This window comes from Bubalus bubalis, chromosome 2, assembly GCF_019923935.1.
Source record: "Bubalus bubalis isolate 160015118507 breed Murrah chromosome 2, NDDB_SH_1, whole genome shotgun sequence".
Lineage (NCBI taxonomy): Eukaryota > Metazoa > Chordata > Mammalia > Artiodactyla > Bovidae > Bubalus > Bubalus bubalis.
In genome coordinates, this window is record NC_059158.1 from 44572032 (window position 1) to 44598066 (window position 26035).

A 26035-nucleotide genomic window follows, 5' to 3' on the forward strand; every position below is an offset into this window, starting at 1 on the left:
AGAGAGGCAGCTAATGAGTACGCCTCCAGTCCCCCTCTGGAGACCCCAGGCATGCTTGCTCTGCCCTAATCTTACTGGGTTTTGTTTTATAGGGAAGGCTGTCCTCTTTCAGATGGGGAGCTGAAAAAAAAAAAAATAATACTACGTATATCTCCTGGGATCCAGGAAGCCAGATTACAAGGGGAGAGAAAGGAGGATGTGTGTGCTACCCAGGCAAGCGAGTGGAGCCTGGAAGGAAGGCAGAATGATGGGTCACCTCCAGGACTGTGTGAGGGGAGTAAAATGCTGCATACAGCAAAGTGCCAGAAAGGGGTGTGTGTGTGCCTGTGTGTGTGTGTGTGTGTGTGAGAGAGAGAGAGCTGGGCTTTTACATTTGTCTAATACAAGTGGCACAACGATTGGTTCTCTCCCTTCAATGTCTTCTTTGTTTTAAAAACCGAACTGGGAGCGGGGAATTGACTTTGAAGGTCATCTAGTCCAACTCTCAGAGCATAGCGGACATGCCTCTGTGTCCATGAGGGCAGATACCAACGCTTTAGTCAAAGGTGTTGACCCCAAGTTTGAGGCTCTTTGGGCCCTTGAACACGATGGGAGTAAAACCAGATGCACCCCCACCTGAAAAGAACACAACATTGTAAGCCAACTATGCGCTAATAAAAAATTTTAAATGTAAAAGGGAAAAACGAAGGGAACACCAAGGATTTCTAGCAACCCAGGAAGCCAGGAGAGAGGCAGGGAACAGATTTCCCCTTAGAGTCTCCAGGGAGGACCAGTCCTCTCGGCAGCTTGATCTTGGACTTCTGGGCTTCTTAGCTGTGTGAGAATCAATTTCTGCTCCACCCCCCTTTTTAAAGCATCAAATGCACCCCAGGAGGCTGTCTCCTCAGGGCCCCATGTTCCGGGTACTTGGCTTCCTTAGTGCACGTTCATGGGAAAGGAGCAGACAGCCATTGGTAGCTAATCTCACTGTTCATTTAGGAAAAATAATTTAGGGAAATTATTTTTAGATCATCTTCTCAAGTAATTCTGTTTCCAAGTAAAATCACCTTGGTCGTGGTTGGAGTGCCTGCTATTCCCAAGAGTCCTCAAACTGCCCTGGAGCACGGCCTGGGGGATTCCTCCTGGGTGTGGAAACCAAGCAGTGCCAGTGGGGCTTCCAGGCATGGAGGCCCTTGTCTCCTGTTTCTTATAGGCGAGACTCCAGCTTCCACAACCAACCCTGAGTTCCACTTCCAACAGCTGCTCATCAAGGGAGGGGCAGCCAAGAAACCACCCAAGGCAAGATTAAAGGGACCTGAGACACAGATGTATAGAACAGTCTTTTGGACTCTGTGGGAGAGGGAGAGGGTGGGATGATTTGGGAGAATGGCATTGAAACATGTATAATATCATATATGAAACGAATCGCCAGTCCAGGTTCGATGCATGATACTGGATGCTCGGGGCTGGTGCACTGGGACGACCCAGAGGAATGGTATGGGGAGAGAAGTGGGATGGGGTTTCAGGATGGGGAACACGTGTACACCCGTGGCGGATTCATGTTGATGTATGGCAAAACCAAACAATATTGTAATTAGCCTGCAATTAAAATAAATAAACTTACATTAAAAAAAAGATTAAAGGGACCCGAGAAAGTTAGGAGATTAGGAGACAGACTGCCTGAGAAGAGTTTAAGGAAGTGCTAGCCTTGTTCCCACAGCTGAGGCTTCTCTGGTGGCTCAGAGGGTAAGGAGTCTTGCCTGTAATGTGGGAGACCCGGCCCTGGATTGGGAAGATCCCCTGGAGAAGGAAATGGCAACCCGCTCCAGCGTTCTTGCCTGGAAAATCCCATGGACAGAGAGGCCTGGCGGGCTACACAGTCCAGGGCCGGGTCACAAAGAGTTGGACATGACTTCACTAGCCTTGTTCCCACCCTAATCTTGTTAGACCTCACCTTTGACCCACCTTTATAAAAATCCTCATCAAATCCTCCCGGGTGGCAACAGTTTTTCAAGGCAAAAGCCTGGTGTGTCTCCCTTTGGCTGGCAAAGTAACAAAGTGATCCTTTTCTACCTCACCCAAAACTGTGTCTCTGGGATCTGATTTGGCACCAGCTACAGAGAGGCCGAAAAAGCTAGTGGAGGTGATGGAATTCCAGTTGAGCTATTTGAAATCCTGAAAGATGATGCTGTGAAAGTGCTGCACTCAATATGCCAGCAAATTTGGAAAACTCAGCAGTGGATACAGGACTGGAGAAGGTCAGCTTTCATTCCAATCCCGAAGAAAGGCAATGCCAAAGAATGCTCAAACTACCGCACAATTGCACTCATCTCACATGCTAGTAAAGTACTGCTCAAAATTCTCCAAGCCAGGCTTCAGCAATACGTGAACTGTGAACTTCCAGATGTTCAAGCTGGTTTTAGAAAAGGCAGAGGAACCAGAGATCAAATTGCCAACATCCGCTGGATCATCGAAAAAGCAAGAGAGTTCTGGAAAAACATCTATTTCTGCTTTATTGACTATGCCAAAGCCTTTGACTGTGTGGATCACAATAAACTGTGGAACATTCTGAAAGAGATGGAAATACCAGACCATCTGACATGCCTCTTGAGAAACCTATATGCAGGTCAGGAAGCAACAGAACTGGACATGGAACAACAGACTGGTTCCAAATAGGAAAAGGAGTACGTCAAGGCTGTATATTGTCACCCTGCTTATTTAACTTATATGCAGAGTACATCATGAGAAACACTGGGCTGGAAGAAGCACAAGCTGGAATCAAGATTTCCGGGAGAAATATCAATAACCTCAGATATGCAGATGACACCACCCTTATGGCAGAAAGTGAAGAGGAACTCAAAAGCCTCTTGATGAAAGTGAAAGAGGAGAGTGGAAAAGTTGGCTTAAAGCTCAACATTCAGAAAATGAAGATCATGGCATCTGGTCCCATCACTTCATGGAAAATAGATGGGGAAACAGTGGAAACAGTGGCAGACTTAATTTTTTTGGGCTCCAAAATCACTGCAGATGGTGATTGCAGCCATGAAATTAAAAGATGCTTACTCCTTGGAAGGAAAGTTATGACCAACCTAGATAGCATATTGAAAAGCAGAGATATTACTTTGCCAACAAAGGTCCATCTAGTCAAGGCTATGGTTTTTCCTGTGGTCATGTATGGATGTGAGAGTTGGACTGTGAAGAAAGTTGAGTGCCGAAGAATTGATGCTTTTGAACTGTGGTGTTGGAGAAGACTCTTGAGAGTCCCTTGGACTGCAAGGAGATCCAACCAGTCCATTCTAAAGGAGATCAGTCCTTGGGTGTTCATTGGAAGGACTGATGCTGAAGCTGAAACTCCAGTACTTTGGCCACCTCATGCGAAGAGTTGACTCATTGGAAAAGACTCTGATGCTGGGAGGGATTGGGGGCAGGAGGAGAAGGGGACGACAGAGGATGAGATGGCTGGATGGCATCACTGACTTGATGGACATGAGTTTGAGTGAACTCCGGGAGTTGGTGATGGACAGGGAGGCCTGGTGTGCTGTGATTCATGGGGTCACAAAGAATAGGACACGACTGAGCGACTGAACTGACTGACTGACAGAGAGGCCGAGCTTTCGGCCACAGAGCTTCCGGCCACCTCTTGGCCAGACTGGCCCCTAGGGGTTGCAGCAAGAGGCCCCAAATTCAGAGTCTACTCCTAGACCGGGACTCACTGACTCTCCTGACCCTGTCTCTCCCTCTTTTCTGTTGCACATGAGGCTTCTAAACAGGGAGGCTTCTAAGCAGGGCAGGGAATGAAGACATAAGTGACTTTCATTGTCACTTTCAAATGTCTCTTATTTCAGGGCCCTCAACCAGGATAGTTCAAGGAGAGTCTGTTTACAAGGAAGCGGGTGGAGGACAGGACAATAGCAGCAGCTGAGCCTGCACCAGCCCACCCCTGCCCGCAATGGGAGGGGCTGTCAAGACCCAGAGGAGGACAAATCCCGTAGAGTCCCCACCTTGCCAGCAGATGCCCTTCAGCCCAGGGACACAGCTGGCCTAAGGTGACCTTGGAGGGTGAGAGCCAAGGGAATAAAAACCCTGACCTCACTCTCTTCCCTCCCTCTCTGGGTGAGGCTGAAAGCAGGAGAAGGCCAGGGAGCAGGAATCCTGTGATGTCATACAGACCCGCAGGTGGAGCATACAGAGGGCGGGGCCAGAAGGCAGAGGGAGGAGGTCAGCACAGTTTACAATGTGAAGGAAAGAAACCAAGGTCGGGGCGTGTGGGTGTGTGTGTGTGGGAGACACAAAGCCTGGGTTTCTCTGGCCTTGGACAAGACCTCAGTAGCAAGAAGACCAGGTTTGTACTTTCCTGCTGGGAGACTGGGTGGAACACTCCCTTCTTTACCCCTTCCCCCGCAAGGTTTTGTAACTCTTTCTGAATCTTCCTTTTTTCTCCTACTTAGTTCACAGTAAGTTTATTGAGTTCTCAGAATTAAAGTAGAATTTTGATTGAGGTTATACTGAATATATACAGCAATGTGTGGAGAATTGATTTCCTTTTCCTATCAGGTCATCCCACGAAAAAGCAGAGGGTATGTCCTCATTCATTCAAATGGCTTATTTGCTTAGTTGCTTTTTCACTGCACCATGGAGCTTGAAGGATCTTAGTTTCCCAACCAGGGATTGAACCTGGGCCTTGGCAGTAAAAGCAGATTCCTAACCACTAGGCCACCAGGGAACTTATTATGTTTTTAAAAATTCACTTTTTCATAGTGACTAGGGTATGGTTGGTTAACTCTTGGACATTTTAGAGATTTTGTTGTGATTGGGATTGGTGTCTTATTGTAATTTTACTTTCAAGTTAGTTATTTCTGGTACAGAGAAATATAGCCAATTTTTAAAATTGTGGTAAACAGGGGCAGCCCACCCCTGCCCGCAATGGGAGGGGCTGTCAAGACCCAGAGGAGGACAAATCCCGTAGAGTCCCCGCCTTGCCAGCAGATGCCCTTCAGCCCAGGGACACAGCTGGCCTAAGGTGACCTTGGAGGGTGAGAGCCAAGGGAATAAAAACCCTGACCTCACTCTCTTCGCTCCCTCTCTGGGTGAGGCTGAAAGCAGGAGAAGGCCAGGGAGCCTTGACCATTTTTGACCATTTTAACCATTTTAAAGTATACGTTTCAGTGTTAGGCATGTTCACTTGTTGCATATTTGTGTAACAAATTGCTCAAATGTCTTCATCTTGCACAACTGAGCTTTTGTACCCTTTAAACACCAATTCTCCGTGTCCCTCTTTCCCCAGCCCCTGCTGACCACTGTACTTCTTTATGTTTTACTGAATTTGACTGCTTTAGACACCTCATGTCAACTTACAAAAATCCACAATGTGGAAGCTGCAAGTTGAGTTTTATTGGGGGCAAAATGAGGACTGTAGCCTGAGAGACAGCGCCTCAGATAGCTCTGAGAAACTGCTCCTAAGAGGCGGGGGCGGGGGCGGGGGCGGTGGCGGTGGGGGGAGGACAGTACCTATGTGTGATTTTTGATGAAAGGAGAGTGCTTGCAACCAAGCACATATTTTTGCAGAAGGTTTCTGCTAGTCATGGGGAACAGTCATCACAGGAAGGATTTTAGTGCTTTTCTAGATATGAGGAGATACAAGAATTGGACTCATAAAACCAGCTCTTGAAAATATATAATTGTCTGATCCCTGGTGGCTCAGACGGTAAAGCGTCTGCCTACAATGCAGGAGACCTGGGTTCGATCCCTGGGTTGGAAAGATCCCCTGGAGAAGGAAATGGCAACCCACTCCAGTACTCTTGCCTGGAAAATCCCATGGACGGAGGAGCCTGGTTGGCTACAGTCCATGGGGTCGCAAAGAGTCAGACACGACTGAGCGACTTCACTTTCACTATAACTGTCTGAAGACCTGTCCTGGCAGCTTTTCCCTAAGCACAGAGTGCCTCATTTCTGTTCTCCACCCTGAACTCCTTTCAGGAGGTGTTGAAAATCAGCAGCTGCTGCAGCAGATGATGTAATCCTTGTAGAGGAAGATGGCAAGTGCCAGTTTGTGGTTGAAACCCATATAAGTCATACGGTATTTGTCTTTTTGTGGCTGACATTTCACTTAGCACAATGTTCTTAAAATTCACCCATGTTGTCACATATGATAAGATTTCTTTCCTTTTTGAAAGCTGAATAATATTCCATTGTATGTATTTACCACATACTACTGTTTATCCATTCATCCACTGATGGATGTTTGTGCTGCTTCCACCTCTTGACAACTGTATATAGTGCTGCTATGAACATGAGTGTGCAAATATCTGTTCTTTTCTTGTTTTTAATCATAGGTATCCTAATGGTTGGAGAAGGAAGTGGCAACCCACTCCAGTATTCTTGCCTGGAAAATTCCTTGGACAGAGGAACCTGGCGGGCTACAGTCCATGAGGTTGCAAAGAGTCAGCCATGACTGAGCACATCAACACATCCCAGGGATACTTCACTGTGGTTTTGATTTATACATTTCTGATGAGGAGTAATGTAGAACGTCTTTAGATAGGCTTGTCGGCCACATCTATAGAGATGTGTTTGTTCAAGTCGTTTGCCCATTTTTTTAGTTGTTTTTGTGCATGGTCTTGTTTGTTGTTGAGTTACAGGAATTTTTTAAAAATTTATTTATTTTATTTGGAGGCTAATTACTTTATAATATTGTAGTGGTTTTTAGATTCTGCATATTGCAGAAGAAGCCATGAGTGGGGCTGAGCTCCATGAAGCTTGGCTTGGCCCCAACGCTTCCCTGGCTGCTGAGCTGAACTTTTATTTTCTAATACTTGGACATTCCTGCCCTGTTCAGCTCCACAGCTCCCAGCTAGTAAGTTTCTGCTCCTTGGTGGGAATTCTGACTATTCGAATAAACCAGACACCCAACATGTATCATGTAAGTTAAAAAAAAATAGATTCTAGATATTAATCCCTTAGCAGATATATGATTTGCAAATATTACTTCTAGCCTACCAGTCTGGTTATACTGAAGCTTCCCAGGTGGCGCTAGTGGTAAAAAACCTGCCTGTCAATGCAGGAGATATAAGAGACTCGGGTTCTGTCCCTGGTGGGAAAGATCCTCTGGAGAAGGGCATGGCAACCCACTCCAGTATTCTTGCCTGGAGAATCCCATGGACAGAAGAGCCTGGTGGGCTACAGTCCGTAGGGTCGCAAAGAGTCAGACACAACTGAATCAGCATGCATGCATATTGGTGTGCTGGTATCAGTTCGGTTCAGTCACTCAGTCGTGTCTGACTCTTTGTGACCCCATGGACTGCAGCATGCCAGGCCTCCCTGTCCATCAACAACTCTCAGAGTTTACTCAAACTCATGTCCATTGAGTTGGTGATGCTATTCAACCATCCAACCTGTCGTCCCCTTCTCCTGCCTTCAATCTTTCCTGGCATCAGTGTCTTTTCTAGTGAGTCAGTTCTTCACATCAGGTGGCCAAAGTATTGGAGTTTCAGCTTTAGCATCAGTCCTTCCAGGACTCATTTCTTTTAGGACAGACTGGTTTGATCTCCTTGCATTTCAAGGGACTCTCAAAAATCTTCTCCAACACCACAGTTCAAAAGCATCGATTCTTCGGCTATCAGCTTTCTTTCTAGTCCAACTCTCACATCCATACATGACTACTGGAAAAACCTTAGCTTTGATACAGGGACCTTTGTTGACATACTGGCATATCTCAGGATATTGTACGTTTGGTTCCAGACCACTGCAATAAAGACAATATCACCATTAAGCAAGTCACAATTTTTTTTGTTTCTAGTGCATATAAATTCATATTTGCACTATACCATAGTCTATCACATGTGCAAAAACATTATGTCTAACAGAACAATGTATGTATCTTAATTTAAAAACAATGCTGCTGGAAAAATGATGCTGATAGATTTGCTTGATGCAAGGTTGTCACAAACCTTGAATCTGTTAAAAAAAAACCCCACAATATCTGCAAAATGCAATGCAGTGAAGTGCAACAAAATGAGGTATGACTGTATTTGAACTGAGTTTCTTGTAGTTAGCATATCTTTGGTACACCTTTTAAAAGTCAACTCTTCCAATCTCTTTTAATTGATGTATTTAGACTGTTTACATTTAACGTAATTATTGATATATACATTTACTTGAGCTGCCATAACAAAATACCACCGATTGGGTGGCTTAACCAACAGAAATTAAAAGTTTCTCAATTCTGATCTCAGACTGCCAGAATGACTGGCTTCTGGTAAGAACTCTCTCCCTGGCTTGCAGATGGTACCTTCTTGCTGTATCGTCCCATGGATGGTGTGGCCAGTCCTCAGATCTTGGCCTTCTAAATGCTTTGCCGTCTTATCTCTACCGTTCTGAGTCTTATGTTTGTCTTATATATGATGCCTGGGGTTTTTGGTTGTACTTAGCAGGAGGAGTGGGAAATACATGTCTATTTCTTCCTCCCAGAAACAGAACTCCTTTCTGTAGTTTTTTGAGTACAACCTTCACTAAATTAAGTAGGTTTTCTTTTATTCCTAGTTTTCTGAGTTTTTTAAAATTAAAAAAAATCATAAATAGATGTTGAAATTAAAAAAATAGTTTCCCAGGATTGATTTATTTCATTATATATATTTTCCCTCTTAATCTCCGAACATAGTGAATTATATTGAGAGATTTTTTGATGTGAACCATTTTTGCCTTCTTGTGATAAACCCTGTTTGATCACCCTATAATTACATATTAATGTTGGTTTTATTTAGATAATATTTTACTTAGGGTATATATTTACTTTTATAAAGCATGGACATAAAATTTGTTTTTCTTTTATTTCCTTATTTATTTTTGCAGTAAAAATCCTTTATACAATGTGGTGAGTAGATTTTGTTCTTCTTCTGTTTTCTGGAACAAGGTACATATGTATCTTTTCAAACACCCGGCTTTTGTTTTCGTTAATAACTTTATTGCTTTCTGTTCTCTATTTCACTAATCTCTGCCCTTATCTCTATCATTTCCTTCCTTCTTTGGGTTTGTTCTATTCATCTTAAAAAAACATTTATTTATTTTTGGCTGCACTGGATCTTCACTGCTGCGTGCAGGCTTTCTCTAATTGCAGCAAGCAGAGGCTTCTCTTTGCTGCAGTGCTGGGGCTTCTCATCGTGGTGGCTTCTCTTGTCGCAGAGCATGTGCTCTAGGGCTCGAGGACCCGGTAGTTGGGGCTCACAGGCTTCGTTTTTCTGCAGCATGTGGAATCTCCCCAACACCAGGGATTGAACCCATGTCCCCTCCATTCTCAGGTGTAATTCCTAACCACTGGACCACCAGGGAAGCTCCATCTTAAGTTTTGAGTTGAATGGTTAGCTCATTTTATTCACATCTTTTTATCCCTGATAAGTATAGTTAAAGGTAAAAAATATCTAAGTTCTGCTTTAGTTTATCTAACACATTTTGACATGTACTGATTGAATTTCTATTCACTTTGAATTATTCTTAATAATTTTAACTTGAAAGTTGTTTATGAAAAGTGTAAACTTTTTATTTGGAAGTAATTTCAAACTTACAGAAAAGTTATAAGAATAGTACAAAGATTCCTATGTACACTTCGTCCCGATTCAAGTTTTTAACATTTTTCCATATTTGCTTTTTTTTTTCCTGTTACTGCCCCTTTCTCTAAGATTTTTTCCTAATATTTTAGAGTAAGTTGAAACAGATGTTTCTTTACTACTAAATATTTCAGTGTATCTCCTAACAGCAAGGATATTTTTTTATATAAATACAGAATAATAATAATATCCAAGATATTTTAATTTTGTTGTAATACTATTATTTAATCCATAGTGCATATTCAAGTTTCACTAATTTTCCCAATAAAGATCCTCAAAGTCTCCCATCCCCAACCTTCTGCCCTGCAATCCAGAATCATGCATTTCAGTAAGTTGTGTTACCTCTTTTTTATTTTTAATGAATTAATTAATTTGGCTACACAGCTTTGGGGGTTGTTAGGTCCCCAACCAGAGATTGAACCTACACCTCCCCACCCCCCACATTGAAAGCATGGAGTCCTCACCTCTGGACTGCCAGGGACTTCTCAGGTTGTCTTATCTCTTTAGTCATTTATAATCTGGAAGAGCTCTTCAGTATCTTATTTATTGAGATCTGAATAATTTGATATTCTGCTATTTAAGATCTGTTTATTTTCTAACTTCCATATTTTGACAGGGATTTGTTAAAATCTCCATCTGCAATTTAAAAAGACCCGCAGCTTCTAATTGTAGTTTTTTTAGTGCTTGCTTTATAAATTGCGAGGCTGAATTTTAAATTTTATATATATATTTATGATACTCTTCTGGGTCTATTGTTTCTTTTTAATTATATAAACACATTTTGTTTTTTCCTTTATGCAGTTTTATTAAAACTTGAATTCTATTTTGTTGTGTAATTATTTTTTTGGGGGGGTCATATTTGCCACCTGGTTAATCTTTTTCCCACTTTTAATTTCAACCTTTATGTGTCTTCTTGCTCTAGGAGTATTTGTATGTGAATAACCCATATTTTGGTCTTTTTACTTCCTCCGTTATGAGAGGATCTGTCTTTTTGATTGGTGACTGCTGACAGTAAGGCTTATTTTGCAATTCATCTCACGCTTTATATTTATTCTACATTGTTTCCCCCCCCCCTTTTTTTTTGCTTTCAGTTTGATAGACTGATTTTTTTTCCTGCTGGATTAAAAAATATACATACTGATTCTGTTCTTTTGTGGTTGCCTTTAAGACAGACACTTGTGTTTACTTATCTTTATTCTTTCCTTTTTTTATTCTTAAGGTATTTATTACTATATTGGATATACTTCCTCAAAGTTATTTTTTATCTTGAAAATTTTATGGAATGCAGCATATATGCATGCATGCATATATTTCTTGTTCCTTAAGTTAAATGACTATCATTTTCACAAAATGCATTCCAGATCTGTTTGCAAGGTTTTCTTTTTCTTATCTTTTCTTTTTTTAAAAAATAATATGAATTATATTTAGTCTTTATGAAAATTAATTTCTTGATGCAAAGGTAACACACTGGAATTTTGTATATATATTATATATATATATAAATAAAATATAACAATAAATATTTTATATATTTTTATTTTTACCATTTTAACCAGTTTTAAGTGTTTAGTAGTGTTTAGTGTTTAAGTATCTTCATGTTGTTGTGCAACCATAGTTTTTCTTAAATGGAACTTAATTTATTGATGAATGTGGTATTGCTGAAGCAATGTCTTCATGTTTATTCTACTTTATTATTCTTTCTCCAGAATATGTATCAATTTGAAGGCACTGGGTTTTCAAATATTTCTTAACTTATAGACCACGACTATACAGTAAAACATGACATCACCAAGAAATTAGGTGTAGTTCTGTTGAATCCTGTTCCTAAGGTAGGTGTATATGTACACTGTGAAATTTTTTTTTATTTAAAAAACTAATTTTATTGAAGTATAGTTGATTTACAATAATGTGTCAGTTTCAGGTGTACAGCACAATAATTCTGTTGAAGCTGATCGGTTTTATGAAGACCAACACCCTCGAGAACTAACACCAAAAAAGGATGTCCTTTTTACCATAGGGGATTGGAATGCAAACGTAGGAAGTCAAGAGATACCCAGAATAAAAGGCAAGTTTGGCCCTGGAGTACAAAAAGAAACAGGGCAAAGACTAACAGAGTTTTGTCAAGAGAACACGTTGGTCATAGCAAGCACCCTTTTCCAACAACCCAAGAGACAACTCTACACATGGACATCGCCAGATGGTCAATACCGACATCAGATTGATTATGTTCTTTGCAGTCAAAGATGGAGAAGCTCCATACAGTCAGCAAAAACAAGACCTGGAGCTGTCAGTTGCTCAGCTCATAAGCTCCTTATTGCAAAATTCAGGCTGAAATTGAAGAAAGTAGGAAAAACCAATAGGCCATTCAAGTATGACCTAAATCAAATCACAGTGGAGGTGATGAATAGATTCAAGGGATTAGATCTGGGAGGCAGAGTTATTGAAGAACTAAGGACAGAGGTTTGTAATACTGTATAGGAGGCAGTGACCAAAACCATTCCCAAGAAAAAGAAACACAAGAAGGGAAAGTGGTTGTCTGAGGAGGCTATACAAATAGCTAAGGAAAGAAAAGAAGTGAAAGAAAGGGAGAAAAGGAAAGATATACTCAGAGATCAGAGTTCCAGAGAATAGCAAAGAGAGATAAGAAGGCCTTCCTCAATGAACAGTGTGAAGAAATAGAGGAAAACAATAGAATGGATAAAGACTAGAGATCTCTTCAAGAAAATTGGAGGTATCAAGGGAATATCTCATGCAAGGATGGGAACCATAGACAGAAATGGTAAGGACCTTACAGAAGCAAAAGAGATTAGGAAGAGGTGGCAAGAATACATGGAAGAACTAAACAAAAAGGTCTTAATGATCTGGATAACCATGATGGTGTGGTCACTCACCTAGAACCAGACATCCTGAAGTGTGAAGTCTGGTGGACTTAGGAAGCATCACTTCAAACAAAACTAGTGGAGCTGAGCTCTTTAAAATCCTGAGATGATGCTTTCCAGCTGAGCTATTTCAAATTCTAAAAGGTGATGCTGTTAAAGTGCTGCATTCAATATATTAGCCAATTTGGGAAACTGCAGGGTGACAGGACTGGAAAAGGTGTTCTCATTCCAATCCCAAAGAAGGGCAACGCCAAAGAGTGTTCAAGTGTGTTAATTGCTTAGTTATGTCTGATTCTTTGCAACCCCATGGACTGTAGCCTGCCAGGCTCCTCTGTCCATGAAATTTTTCAGGCAAGAATACTAAAGTGAATATCCATTCTCTTCTCCAGGGGATTTTCCTGACCCAGGGATCGAACCCCGGTCTTCTGCATTGCAGGCAGATCCTTAACCCTCTGAGGCACCAGGGAAGCCCCCAAATGTTCAAACTACTGTACAACTGTGCTCATTTCACATGCTAGCAAAATTATGCTCAAAATCCTTCAAGTTAGGCTTCAGCAGTACATGAACTGAGATATTTCAGATGTACAAGCTAGGTTTCAAAGAGCCAGAAGAACCAGAGATCAAATTGCCAACATTTGTTGGATCATGGAGAAAGCAAAAGAGTTCCAGAAAAACATCTACTTCTGCTTCATTGACTATGCTAAAGCCTTTGACGGTGTGGATCACAATAAACCATGCAAAATTCTTAAAGAGATAGGAGTACCAGACCATCTTACCTGTTTCCTGAGAAACCTGTTTGTGGACCAATAAGCAGCAGTTAGAACCAGACATGGAACAACTGACTGGTTCCAAACTGGGAAAGGAGTATGACAAGGCTGTAAATTGTCACCCTGCTTATTTAACTTACATGCAGAGTACATCATGCAAAATACCGGGCTGGATGAATCACAATCTAGAACCAAGATTGCCAGGAGAAATAACAACCTCAGATATGCAGATGATACCACTCCAATGGCAGAAATTGAAGAGAAACTAAAGAGCCTCTTGATGAGGGTGAAAGAGGAGAGTGGAAAAAGCTGACTGGAAACTCAACATTCGAAAAACTAAAAGCATGGCATCCAGTCCCATCACTTCATGGTGATGGAGAAAAAGTGGAAACAGTGACATTTTATTTTGGGGGACTTCAAAATCATTGTGAACAACAGTGACTGCAGTTATGAAATTTGAAGATGTTGGCTCCTTGGAAGAAAAGCTATGACAAACCTAGACAGTGTATTAAAAAGCAGAGACATCACTTTGTTGACAAAAGTCCGTCTAGTCAAAGCCATGGTTTTTTCAGTAGTCATGTATGGATGAGAGAGTTGGACCATAAAGAAGGCCAAATCCTAAAGAACTGATGCCTTTGAATTGTGCTGGAGAAGACTCTTTTTTTTTTTTTTTTTTTTGGAGAAGACTCTTGAGAGTCCCTTGGACTGCAAGGAAATCAAACCAGTCAATGCTAAACAAAATCAACCCTGAGTATCCATTGAAAGGACTGTTGCTGAAGCTTTAATACTTTGGCAGCTGATATGAAGAGACTCATTGGAAAAGACCCCGATGCTGGGAAAAACCCAAGACAAAAGAAGAAGAGGGCAGCAGAGAATGAGATGGTTAGATAACATCACTGACTCAATGAACATGAATTTGAGCAAACTCCGGGAGGTAGTGGAGGACAGAGGAGCCTGGTGTGCTACAGTCCATGGGGTTGCAAAGAGTTGGACACGACTTACCTACTGAACGACAATAGCAAAATATATATATATAATACCTATCTATCCATCTACCTATTCTTCTTTAGATTCTCTTTCCTTGTAAGTTATATATATCACATCTGTATCCATTCATCTGTCGATGGACATTTAGCTTGCTTCCGTGTCTTGGCTATTGTAAACAGGGCTGCAATGAGCACTGGGGTGCAGGTATCTTTTCTCTAGTTACATGCCCAGGAATGGGATTGGAGGATCATATGGTAATTCTACTTTAAGTTTTTTAAGGAACCTCCATATTGTTCTCCATAATGGTTGTACCAAGTTACTTTCCCACCACAGTGTAGGAGGGTTCCATTTTTGCCACACCTCTCCAGCGTTTATTATTTGTAGACTTTCTGATGATGGCCATTCTGGCTGGTGTGAGGTGATACCTCATTGTACTTTTGATTTGCATCTCTCTAATAATTAGTTCTGTTGAGCATTTTTTTCATGTACCTATTTGCCATCTGTATTTCTCCTTTGGAGAAATGTCTATTTAGATCTTCTGTCCATTTTTTGATTGGGTTGGTTGATTTTTTATATTGAGCTGTATAGGCTGTTTGGGTATTTTGGAAATTAATCCCTCATTGGTCACATTATTTACAAATGGGAGAAAATATCAATATTTGCAAATATGACCAATGAGGGATTAGCTTCCAAAATATATAAACAGTCATTGATTTCCTAAAAAAGATTTGAAACAAGTAAGGCAAAATATTAAGATTTAATAAACCTGGGTGTTCAGGCAAGGATGTTTTTTAGTCTTTATGTCTAAATATGTAACAGTTAAAATAAAATAAAAATCATTAAATGGATTTTTATTAAATGGATTTCAATCAGTAAATGGATTTTAAAAAATATTAAGTATAGGAAGAAAATCAGTTGTTACTTGCCCAAAGAACCAGATATAATTAATAATACCTGATTCCATTAAAACTAGACAGAATTAAAACTTATTCTATCATCTCTACATGGATTATGAGAATAAGAAGTTTGATCCAAAGAGTAGCATTCTATAATTGGCAGCATGAGGGATCTAGAGTACATTTTACATTGTTATAATTCATATTAAACATTTCTAACACACAGAAAACATAGAGTCATACTTATGGACTGACTTAAGTTCCACCATTCTTTTCCCTCCTCAGATGTAATTATTATCTTAAAGTCAGTGCATATCATTTCTCATCATGTTTTGAGAAATGTCCTCGTGAGATGTTGTAAAATATTTAAATCTGTCTAATAACACAATGAATGTTTTTTTTTGGGAATTCAAAGATTCACTAACAATATTCACTGGACTGTCATAACTATTCACAAAACACTTAAAGTTTTTAAAGGCCAAGGATGCTTTCACATTCTACTTGGTACCAATGGCGGAATCAGTGTGGTATGTGTGAGTTACACCACGTGTGTTGAACAGCTGGGCAGTCAGAGGTGAAAACCTCCCTAAGTGTTCAGGACATGGACATTAGGGAATTGGTATTTCTTTGTTTCATCTTAGAGGAAAAAACCCCAGAAGTTCCTGTGTTGAAGGTAGAACTTATTTGCTCTGCTTTATCCATCATGGCCCTGTGTCTGTGCTGGTATTTGTTCCAGGCTCCAAGAGTAGCAGTCTTTAAACTGGGGTTCTTGTATTTCTGGGTACCTAGGCATAGAAAGGAGAAGGCAATGGCACCCCACTCCAGTACTCTTGCCTGGAAAATCCCATGGACGGAGGAGCCTGGTAGGCTGCAGTCCATGGGGTCACACAGAGTCAGACACGACTGAGCAACTTCACTTTCACTTTTCACTTTCATGCATTGGAGAAGGAAATGGCAACCCACTCCAGTGTTCTTGCCTGGAGAATCCCAGGGATGGGGGAGCCTGGTGGGCTGCGGTCTGTGGGGTCGCACAGAGTCAGACATGACTGAAGCGATTTAGCAACAGCAGCAGGCATAGAAAATTGTAAGGAAATCTAGATGCCCAACACCTACCCACACATTGACCGTAACAGTACTTACTGCTCTTACTCTTTCCACCGCCCCTTTCATAATAATTTTCCTCTCACTTTACACAAGAAAGGCATACAGCTTGCCTATCCCAAGTATAACTACAGTACTTTGACCTGAGTACTAAAGGAAAGGACAATTCAAAACCTGCATCTGTGAAGCCTTCTTTCATTGCAGCGCTGTGTCTTCTTTGTCTCATGTCTTATATCTGTTAAGGGCAATGACCCTGAGACACTTTGCTCTCCAGGAAACATCTGCAGTATCTGTAGACATTTTTGGTTGTCTCTGGGGTGGAAGATGGGTGCTCCTAGCATCTAGTGGGCAGAGGTGGGGGGATGCTACACCGTACATCCTACATGGCACAGGACAGTCCCTTACAATGAAGATTACTGAACCTCAAATGTCAATAATATTTTGGTTGGAAAAATACCATTTGAAGCAACATGGATGGACCTTAAGATTATCATACTAAGTGAAGTAAGTCAGACAAAGACAAACATCATATGATATCACTTACATTGTGGAAACTAAAAAAATGATACATATGAACTTATTTACAATACAGAATTAGACTAACAGACATAGGAAACAAACGTATGGTTACCAAAGGGACCCTCATCATGAGGCTGTGGGATAACCTATGGGAGAGGCTATAGCGGTGGATGGTAGTAGGTCTCCACCTTCTGCACAGATCATATTTTCTGCCATTGACAAAGGAGGGAGACTGTGCTCTACCTCCCGAGGAGTGAGAGGGCTTACAGGACGCTGCGGCCAGGTGCCCTGGCGAGCCCCCTCCTCCTCTGCACAAACCTTTAAAAATTTATCCAACAATTTCTGATTTAAGGTGACTACCCCACCTCCGCTTGCACCTCTCAGGTCCTAGGAATTCCCCAGTTTACATCCAAAGCCTCCCAGAACATTGCCTAAGGTTGAAATAGATAAAAAAATTTTCTTTTAAACAAAGGAGCTTTAAAAAAAATACACAATATACAGAGCCTGCTCCTTGCAGAAAAACCCCCTCAGGGGGCCTCACCCAAGCAAAAAAAAAAAAAAAAAAAAAGAGAGAGAGAGAAAAATAAAAAGAAAAAAGTGAAAAAGAAAACAGAAAAAAGGAAAGAAAATAGAGAAAGATCTAAAGATAGAGAGTGAAAAGGAGAGAGGAACGGAGGAGGAAGGAATCAGGGAACGCAGCAAGATAGAGAAAGGAAGAAAGGAAGTTAGAAAAAGAGATAGAGAAAGATGGGGAGGAGGGAAGAAAAAGTTAGAGAGAAAGAGGGTAAAAGGAAAGAAACAAAGGAAAGAGAAGGTAGTGAGAAAGGAAGGGGGAGAGAAAAGTGAGAAAGTCAGGAAGAGAGGGAGAGAGAGACAGTAAGAAGGAAGAAGGGAGAATGAAAGAGGGAAACAAGAAGGAAATGATAGAAAGTTAAAGAGAAGAGAAGAGGAAGGAAAAAAGAGTGAGGGAAAGAAAACTTGAGAAAGATTTAAAGAGAAGCAGGAAGAAAAAATCAGCAGAGGAGAGGACTTACAGGACACTGTGGCCAGACGCCCTGGCGAGCTCCCTCCCGCTCTGCGCAAACCTTTAAAAAAACTTATCCACCACTTTCTGATTTGGGGCGATAGCCGCCGCCTCCGTTTGCGCCTTCCAGGGCCCAAAAGTTCCCCACTTTGCCCCCAAAGCCTCTCAAACTGTTGCCTAAGCCTGAAAAAGATAAAAAGTTTTTTTAAACAGTGGAGCTTTTAAAACAGGCTGCATGCATAATATGCAGAGCGTGCTCCTTGGAGAAAACCCCCTCAGGGGGGTCTCACCCAGGCTAAGAGAAAAGCCTAACGGTGAGGGGATTTAATACCCTGACAAGCCAGTTACTCCAATTCAGTGGCTGGCCCCCTACCTGAGGGCATTGTAGGATTTGTGCTAGGGGTAGCTCGCTTTCTTTAAAAAAAAAAAAAAGAAAAGAAAAGAAACATTTCCGTGGTGCCTGGTGTAGTAGATTCTGATTATATTGAGAAATTAAAGTTTTGACCTCGCCGCCTACTAAAACTGTGCAAATTAATAAAGGTCAAAGAATAACACAGCTTTTGCTTTTACCTTATCAGACAGGAAAAAACTTGATTTCTCAGGGTAGGAGCCACAGAGTATTTGGATCTAGTGATCTAGCCTTTTGGGTGCAGGAAATTACAGTTCCAAGGCCTTTAAAAGATCTTTTAATTCAAGAGAATAAAACGCCAGGGCTATTAGACACAGGAACAGACATCTCTTAACATTGCTGGGAAAGACTGGCCCAGCTCCTGGCCCACGCATACTACTGAAAATGGGTTGGTGAGATTAGAGAAAGTGGTATGCAGGGTGGGAATGCTGTAGAGAAAAAGGTGAGGGGAAGTTTAAAACCTTGAAGAGTAGTGAGTTCCCCGTTGCTGGAGGTATTCAAGCAAAGATTAGATGGTTGCTTGTCATCTAAAAAGCTATAGACCAGATTTAGGTTACAAAACGATAACTGGAGAAGCTTATAAAGATGTTGTGCAACACCTCTTTACTTGCTTCTCATATTTAGGTCTGCCAAAAGTTTTGAAAACTGAAAATGCCCCTTTGAAGCTGCGGAGAGATTGTTTACTAACTTTAAATGATTTCCAAAAATTATTAGGGGACATTAACTGGATACGCCCACATTTAAAACTGACTACTGCAGATTTAAAGCCTTTGTTTGATTGCTTAAAAAGCGATCCTAATTCCAGTTCTAAGCGAAAGTTGACTAATGAGACAGAGTCGGCTCTTGTTAAAGTAGATGAGACTTTAAATGATCAGGTAATTAAGATTAATATTACCAAAAGATTAGATTAAATTATTCTTGCCACAAAACATACACCTACAGGGTGCTTGTGACAAAAAGGCCCATTGGTTCCATCTACCAGTGACCCCAAGAAAAATAGTTTTATCTTATCCCAGCTTGGTGGCACAATTAATTATAAAAGGAGGAAAAAAGAAGTGTGGAACTTTTTAGAAAAGAAGTAGCAAATATAGTAATTCCATTCCATAAGGATCAACTGCAAGTCTTTTACAAAATAGTGATGATTGACAAGTTGCCCTGATAGATTTCAGGGGTCAAATTTTGTTTCATTTGCCCTCAAGCCCCCACAGTAGTTAACAGTTCAAAAATGTTAGATCGGCAGTTTGAGGATACCTGTGGAACTTTCCAACTCTATGTAGTTCCTACGTTCCCCTTTACCCTATAGGGGAGGGACGTGCTGTCTCAAATAGGAGATACTCAGAAAAGGGTTTTCTCAATTTCTTAGTTATCAACAGGTGGTACAATTAACAATACTTTATATATTGTTATAAATACATAATATAAATACATTTGCCTAATTACAGTTTGCCTAATTAGGTATGGGTATAAATATAATAAAGGTATACCTAATTCTATTTATGGATCTATACTTAATTAATTTGTATCTAAATTGTATGTATACTGTATATGCATATTATATATATGCTGTATAATTAAATATATATTGCAGTAATATAATGTGTGTGTGGCTGATATTGATTGGTATGGATTGATGTGCTGTGATGATATATGTTCTATATACTGTATAATTATATGTGTGTGACATGTATTATTGCAGTACATTGGTTTGTGTTGGTTGGTATTAGCTGTGTACGTGTTGTATTGCTGTAATATATATTAATATATTAATTATAAATATTAATTCAAGTATACTGATTTATATATATTATATGTCAATAAGTTTATACTTGTTGCCATATATAAATACATTTTGCATTTAGGTATATCTGTATACCAAAATGAGATAAGGAGTTTATACATTTATTATTTAAATTTATACAGAGACCTAAACTAAACATTAGACCTAAATTAACATATCCCTAAATTTATGTTGTTAAAATGTAAATTTTAAAAATTTAAAAAATTAAATTGACAACTGCTTGACAATTCCTTTACCATAAAACTCCCATAGGTGTAATTGGGGTAGCCAGACAAAAAATTGGTTTTATGGCAAAACGGCCCCCTAGAGTGGGTCCATTTTCCCGCTCAAACTAAAAAAGTAGCGGCTTCTTATCCAGGATTGATAGCTACTTTGATATTAAAGGAAAAAATCGGAGCATTAAATTATTTGGTAAAGAGCCATCAGAAATTGTAATTCCATATAATAAAGAACAACTTGATGCTCTTCTAATGTTTGATGAGGACTGGCAGATTGCTATAGGAAACTATTTTGGTCAAATTTTTGCATCATTTACCCTCCAATGTTTTGTTAAATTTTATATCTAGACACCCAGTTATTTTCCCTGTTAGATACAAACAGTTCCCTATTCCAGATGCCAAGAATTTTGCATAAAATTTCAATTAAAACATAACACGGGCATCCCTTATTATCCCCAGGGACAAGCTATAGTAGATAGAATACACTAAACATTAAAAATACAAATTCAAAAATTAAAGGAAGGGGAATTTAAGTATAGTTCCCCCCATCAAATCTTGCAACATGCTTTTTTGTAATAAATATTTTAAATGCCGATTCGGCTGGAACTACTGCAATGCTTCGCCATTGGTACCTGGAGCAATTGAATGCAAAGCCATTAGTCAAATGGAAGGACCTCCTCTCCAGACAATGGAAAGGTCCCGACCCGTTGTTAACCAGCGGTCGAGGATATGCTTGTGTTTTTCCACAGGACGCAGATTCTCCAATTTGGGTTCCGGACAGATTGATTCGTCATGTCTCAGCCCCTCGGATACCGGACTCCACGGCTGCCGCGACCCCGAAAGAGGAAGGGGCCCCCTCTGCCTCCGCTTCCCCCGCCAGCACGGGAGACGCCGCCAACATCGAGACAATTGACTTCAGGGACCTCGGATGAGGAAGGAAGGGATCTACCTGCCGAACAGATGTCTCAGCTTCACATACAGGACACTACTCCCCCGATTCCCTGCACCGCAGAAACATCCCAGGCCGTCTAACTCAGGCGACCCGGAATGCCCCCATACCCACTTGGGGACAAATAAAAACACTCTGTCACCAGGCACGAGGAATGACTTCCTCGCAGGGATCTCCAGCTTCTCCTGAGAAAATGTTTATTGCCATGCTTGCCTTGCTTCCCTGCCAGGTAAGTGCCTCTCCAATCCAGCTAAGTATTGGGCATATCTCCCAGATTCTCAACACTCTCGACTGGATTTTACCGCCGCTGGAGCAGCTAATGACTTTTTTCACACCTTCTCTAACTTTATTTCTGGAAAAAATATTCTGTCTAATATCCCTAGTTATGCTGTCGTTGGTGCTCTAATCCTACTTCTCATAATCATTACTATAGGGCCAGACCGGGCCTACAGCACAGCTAAAGGAAGATGGGATCAGAGTCATTTTGTTAGATGTATTCTTGAAGGACCTAGGCGCGTTCTAAGCCTTTAAACTATGGCAAATTGGAAGACATAGAACAGGAGGAGAAGGAAGCTCCTGGTAAATTCCTAGATTGAGAGAGGGCCTTCGCAGATTCACTGAGATTGATCCCGAAAGTGAAGAGGGAAAAGTGATCTTAAAGGATAGATTTCTCCCTCAGTCGGCTCCAGATATCTGCTGTAAGCTATTAAAACAGGCGTATGGACCAAATCAGTCTTTAGATATTCTGTTACAACTGGCTCAGACCTCTATTATGGTAGGGAATATGAGGAAAAGAAAGAAAGAAAGGCAAAAAAAGACAAAGGAAAAGGCGGAAGCCTTCGTCATGGCTATGAAAAACGTTCTTAAACAGCCTGAGAAAAATGCCCAGAGGGACCCAGGTGAAAAGGGATGGGCTTGCTATTACTGTGGGAAGGAGGGGCACCTCAAGCGGGATTGCCCTCAGGCATCTAAGCCGCCCCTGGCTCCATGTCCAGTCTGCAAAGGACCACACTGGAAGAGAGACTGTCCCCAGAGGCGTAGGTCTCCGGGGTCGGACTCTCAAGACAATCAGGACTGAAGGTGCCCGGGGGTCCCCACACAAGCTCCAGTCCTAATTACACCTGAGGAACCCCGGGTATTAATAGTTGTGGGGGGCCAATCCGTCGATTTCCTTTTAGATACTGGGGCAACTTTTTCAGTGCTTACTGAAGCCCCTGGCCCACTTTCTTCCCCATCCGCTTCCGTAATGGGACTGTCTGGATGAACCAGAAGGTATTATTTCAGTTATTCTTTATCTTGCAACTGGGATTCTGTGCTGTTTTCACACGAGTTTCTGATTGTGCCAGAATCTCCCTCACCCCTTTTGGGAAGGGATATACTGAGCAAGGTCCATGCCTCTGTTTTCATGAATATGGAGCCCTCCCTTTCTCTCCCTTTAGTTGAAACACCCACTGGGAGAAATAATCAGTCTGAGAGTTAATAAGCCTTTCTCTTATCAAGAAATACAAAGAATCAAGGAGGATCTGGGAGACTACTTAGAGGACCCAGAAAAATATATTAGAGCTTTTAAGGGTGTTACTATGCTTTATGACCTCACTTGGAAGGATGTGATGTATATCTTGGGACAAACGCTGACTCCCGAGTCAAAGACTCGAGTTTTGGGAAAACTTCCTTGTATTGTCAGGATTCTTCGACAGAGCATCCAGAAGCTCACGACTGAGCTGCATCTGGCTGTTTTAAGAAATAAAAAAGGGGGAGATGTTGGGGGCCAGAGTGAGGCACTCCGCCCGTGGCAAAGGTCATGAGGAGGGAGGCTCGACATACGCAAAGGCGGGATCGGGCCTCAGGAGTCCCCCTGGAAATCCTTGAGCATCTACCCCCATAACCAGAGCCTGCCTACTTTACTACTTTGTGCTCTCATCTACACCTCTGACTTTATGGGGGGCTGTCCCCCACCACCTCTTTCGGAGAAGGAGTTAACTTAGAGCTCCAGTTAATAATAATTCCTGGGCGTGACAAGAGTTTTAAGCTACAAACTCCTCTGAAGGTTCTCTAGCCTGCCTGACAGGCTTGTCCGGCCACATGTGATTGCTCACGGCCTCCCAACCGTGAGAGGCACGAGATGCTTTAAACCCTCTAAAAACAGGTTCTTTAGAGAAGTTAGAAAACTATTAGTATAAGTATAGTGGGCTGATTAGAAATTGTATTGATGAAGGGTTTTTCATTTGTTGAGTCAATGTTTGTTGCTAAGTCTCCACGTCCCCTGCCCTTACACACATTAATGAATATATAGAAGAAATAAGTATTAACCTTTGATATAAATCACGTTAGACCTTAGGCTAAGTAAATTCTTTCCTTAACTAAAACCCACTATACCCTCACCCTATCGGAATGTAACTTTATTTGGGTGGCGTCTGTTTTAAGAATAATCACCCCTGGAGAAATAAGTGTCCTGGTTGACTGACCACTGTCACAAGGAGAGGGTCATAAATTGTCAGCAGGCCCCCTGGCCAGAAGATGATGTAACACCCCTAAGACCTCTGTATACATTTGTATGAAGCACCTGACTTTGATAAAAGTCAGGACTGCTGACCCCGCGTGACTTTTGCATAACATCTCAGTGTATAAAAGCAGACCATGGAAAATAAAGAATTGGGATCAGTTCCTCGAAAGACTGGTCTCCCCATGTCGCTCTCTCTCTCTCACTCTGGCTGAGTCTCCATCTGGAGCGTGGAACCCGCCATGCTTACTAATTATGCCTGGGCTTCTAAGATCTGACCGGGAAGGCCTCAGTGTCTCCTCTCCTTCGGGAGAATGGAAGGACGCCTGCGGCCTACGTAAGTGGTGCAAACTTCTTGTCTTGAAGTTTTATTGGTCCCCCGCGTAAACCAAGCTACTCAGCCTCTTTTCTCCACTGAATTTTCCTACTGAGCTATCCTCATTCTATTACTCTTTATATCTCTAATTAATATCTAATTGAAGCTATTGTATCCTGATCCTGGCCGATGCCGTCCCCGCTTCGAACTCCCTGGATCAGTCGGGGCTGGGTCCCGGCATGGTGGGGAGAGACAAATTGGGAATTTGGGATTAACAGATACATACCACTATACATAAAATAATAAGGATCTACTGCATAGTACAGGGAACTACATTCAGTATTTTATAATCTATAATGGAAAAGAATCTGAACAAGAATATGTATGTGTATGTATGTAACTGAATCGCTCTGCTTTACACCTGAAACATTGTAAATCAACTGTATTCAGTTAAAAATGATGACTAATGCTTCAGGTTGAGTGGGAACCTTGTGTTAAGGGTGAGGTGGCATTAGAAAAAAAAGGAGCTTTGGCCTACCTTACAGTATTCCAGATTCATGTAATCTCTTGGTGGAGAAGCTGGGATGCTGAAAATTTTTCATCTGATGATTTTGATGCTTCCTCTCTGATAGTGATAAAGAATGAAGAGCTCCTTGGCATTGGCAAGAAATACTGATGGTAGTGGTGATTTCATTCAAGTGACAAACTCAAGGCAAGGCTCCAATCCTTACCTGTTTCAAGATTAGGATATGTAATTTATAAAACCATGGAAAGAAACAGTAACTTGCTGCAAAGCAGTCTAAGCTAACAAAGACTTACTCGTGTCTCACTGGTACTTCACTTGCTTAGTTCGCATGATTTCGAGGCAGTGAAGGCAAAAGTCTCAACATTCGTTTCTGACTGATTGACACCACATTTTGTAGTAAAAGAAACACATATCAGGGGTACTTTAATATATATTTTCTTAAACTTATTCAGACTCATAGGAGAAATGTCTTAACTTTTACCAAATATTACTGGATTGTAGAAATACATTTTTCTGCTTGGGTTCTGGTCTATGATAGACTGTTATTTCTCGGCTCATTTATTTATTATCATATACTGACCAGATTCACATTAATCTGATGAAAAGATCTTGTGAATTCTGCTTTACATAATGCACACAGCAATCAGGGATAGGATTTCTGTAACACACTGATGACCTAATACTTTCTTTTTATTTTGCTGTTGATTTTCATTAAGTAGATTAAATGGTGTTCTTAAAAGCAGAAATCCACTTATTAATAAATACAAAACAAAATGTTCCCACATACAATTTTAGATGTAATACCTTAAATTTAAAAAATGCAGGTTCATTTATTTTGGATTAATTTCTCCATCTTGGATGTTGCCACACTGTTTTTCACTTGTCAAGTGAAAAATTATAAAACATCATTTTTGACAATGAAATAAAAGGATATACACATGTTAAAGTATCCTCTTTGCCATATTTTTCATTATAAATGCATTTCCAGATGACATTAAAAAGTGGAAAAAAAGTCTTTATTCAGAACCTACTGAATTTTCATTTTCAATTTTGTGCACTTGTTTCTTTCTAACCCCATTTTCATGTAATTTGAGTTTCATAAACAAGATGTCTCTTCAGTGAAGGGCTAACATATAATTATTAGTTATTTCTACAAGCATGTGTAAAGCCTTTTTGGCATTGAGAAAGTGATAAAACCTTATGTATGTGTTTTGCAAATCAAGTAATTTCTAAGTCTTTGCTTCAACAAAACTGCAGAAAAATTCTATGTTTGAGTTGTGAGGCTATTAAAAATAGCATTTAATAAGAGCTTGCTATGTGAGTTTTTGGCATTTAACTAAGAGAAAATTTGTAAAATTGGGTGAAGTTGCTACAAGAAGATTCTTTCCCACTCCCGTATTTTTTCTGTTCCCCATACTTCTATATGTGAACAAAATTCTTTAGTTATTCCATGTTAAACTTTTTTCCTAAGGAACAGAAATCATACAGAACCTGGCCTCACAATTGGTAAGTAACTTTCATCAACATGAAGATGGGAAAATAAGTCTCCTGTTCATCTCAGTAAGAGA

General features: G+C 40.8%; 1 long non-coding RNA gene across 1 annotated transcript; it reads left to right on the forward strand.

Moving 5' to 3' along the window:
* The first annotated feature begins 4077 nt into the window (after positions 1–4077).
* Positions 4078–11677, forward strand: LOC102392584. The gene is made up of 4 exons (XR_006543241.1): positions 4078–4321; positions 5956–6055; positions 11285–11407; positions 11494–11677. It is a non-coding gene; the product is annotated as an uncharacterized LOC102392584 (long non-coding RNA).
* The last annotated feature ends 14358 nt before the right edge of the window (positions 11678–26035 follow it).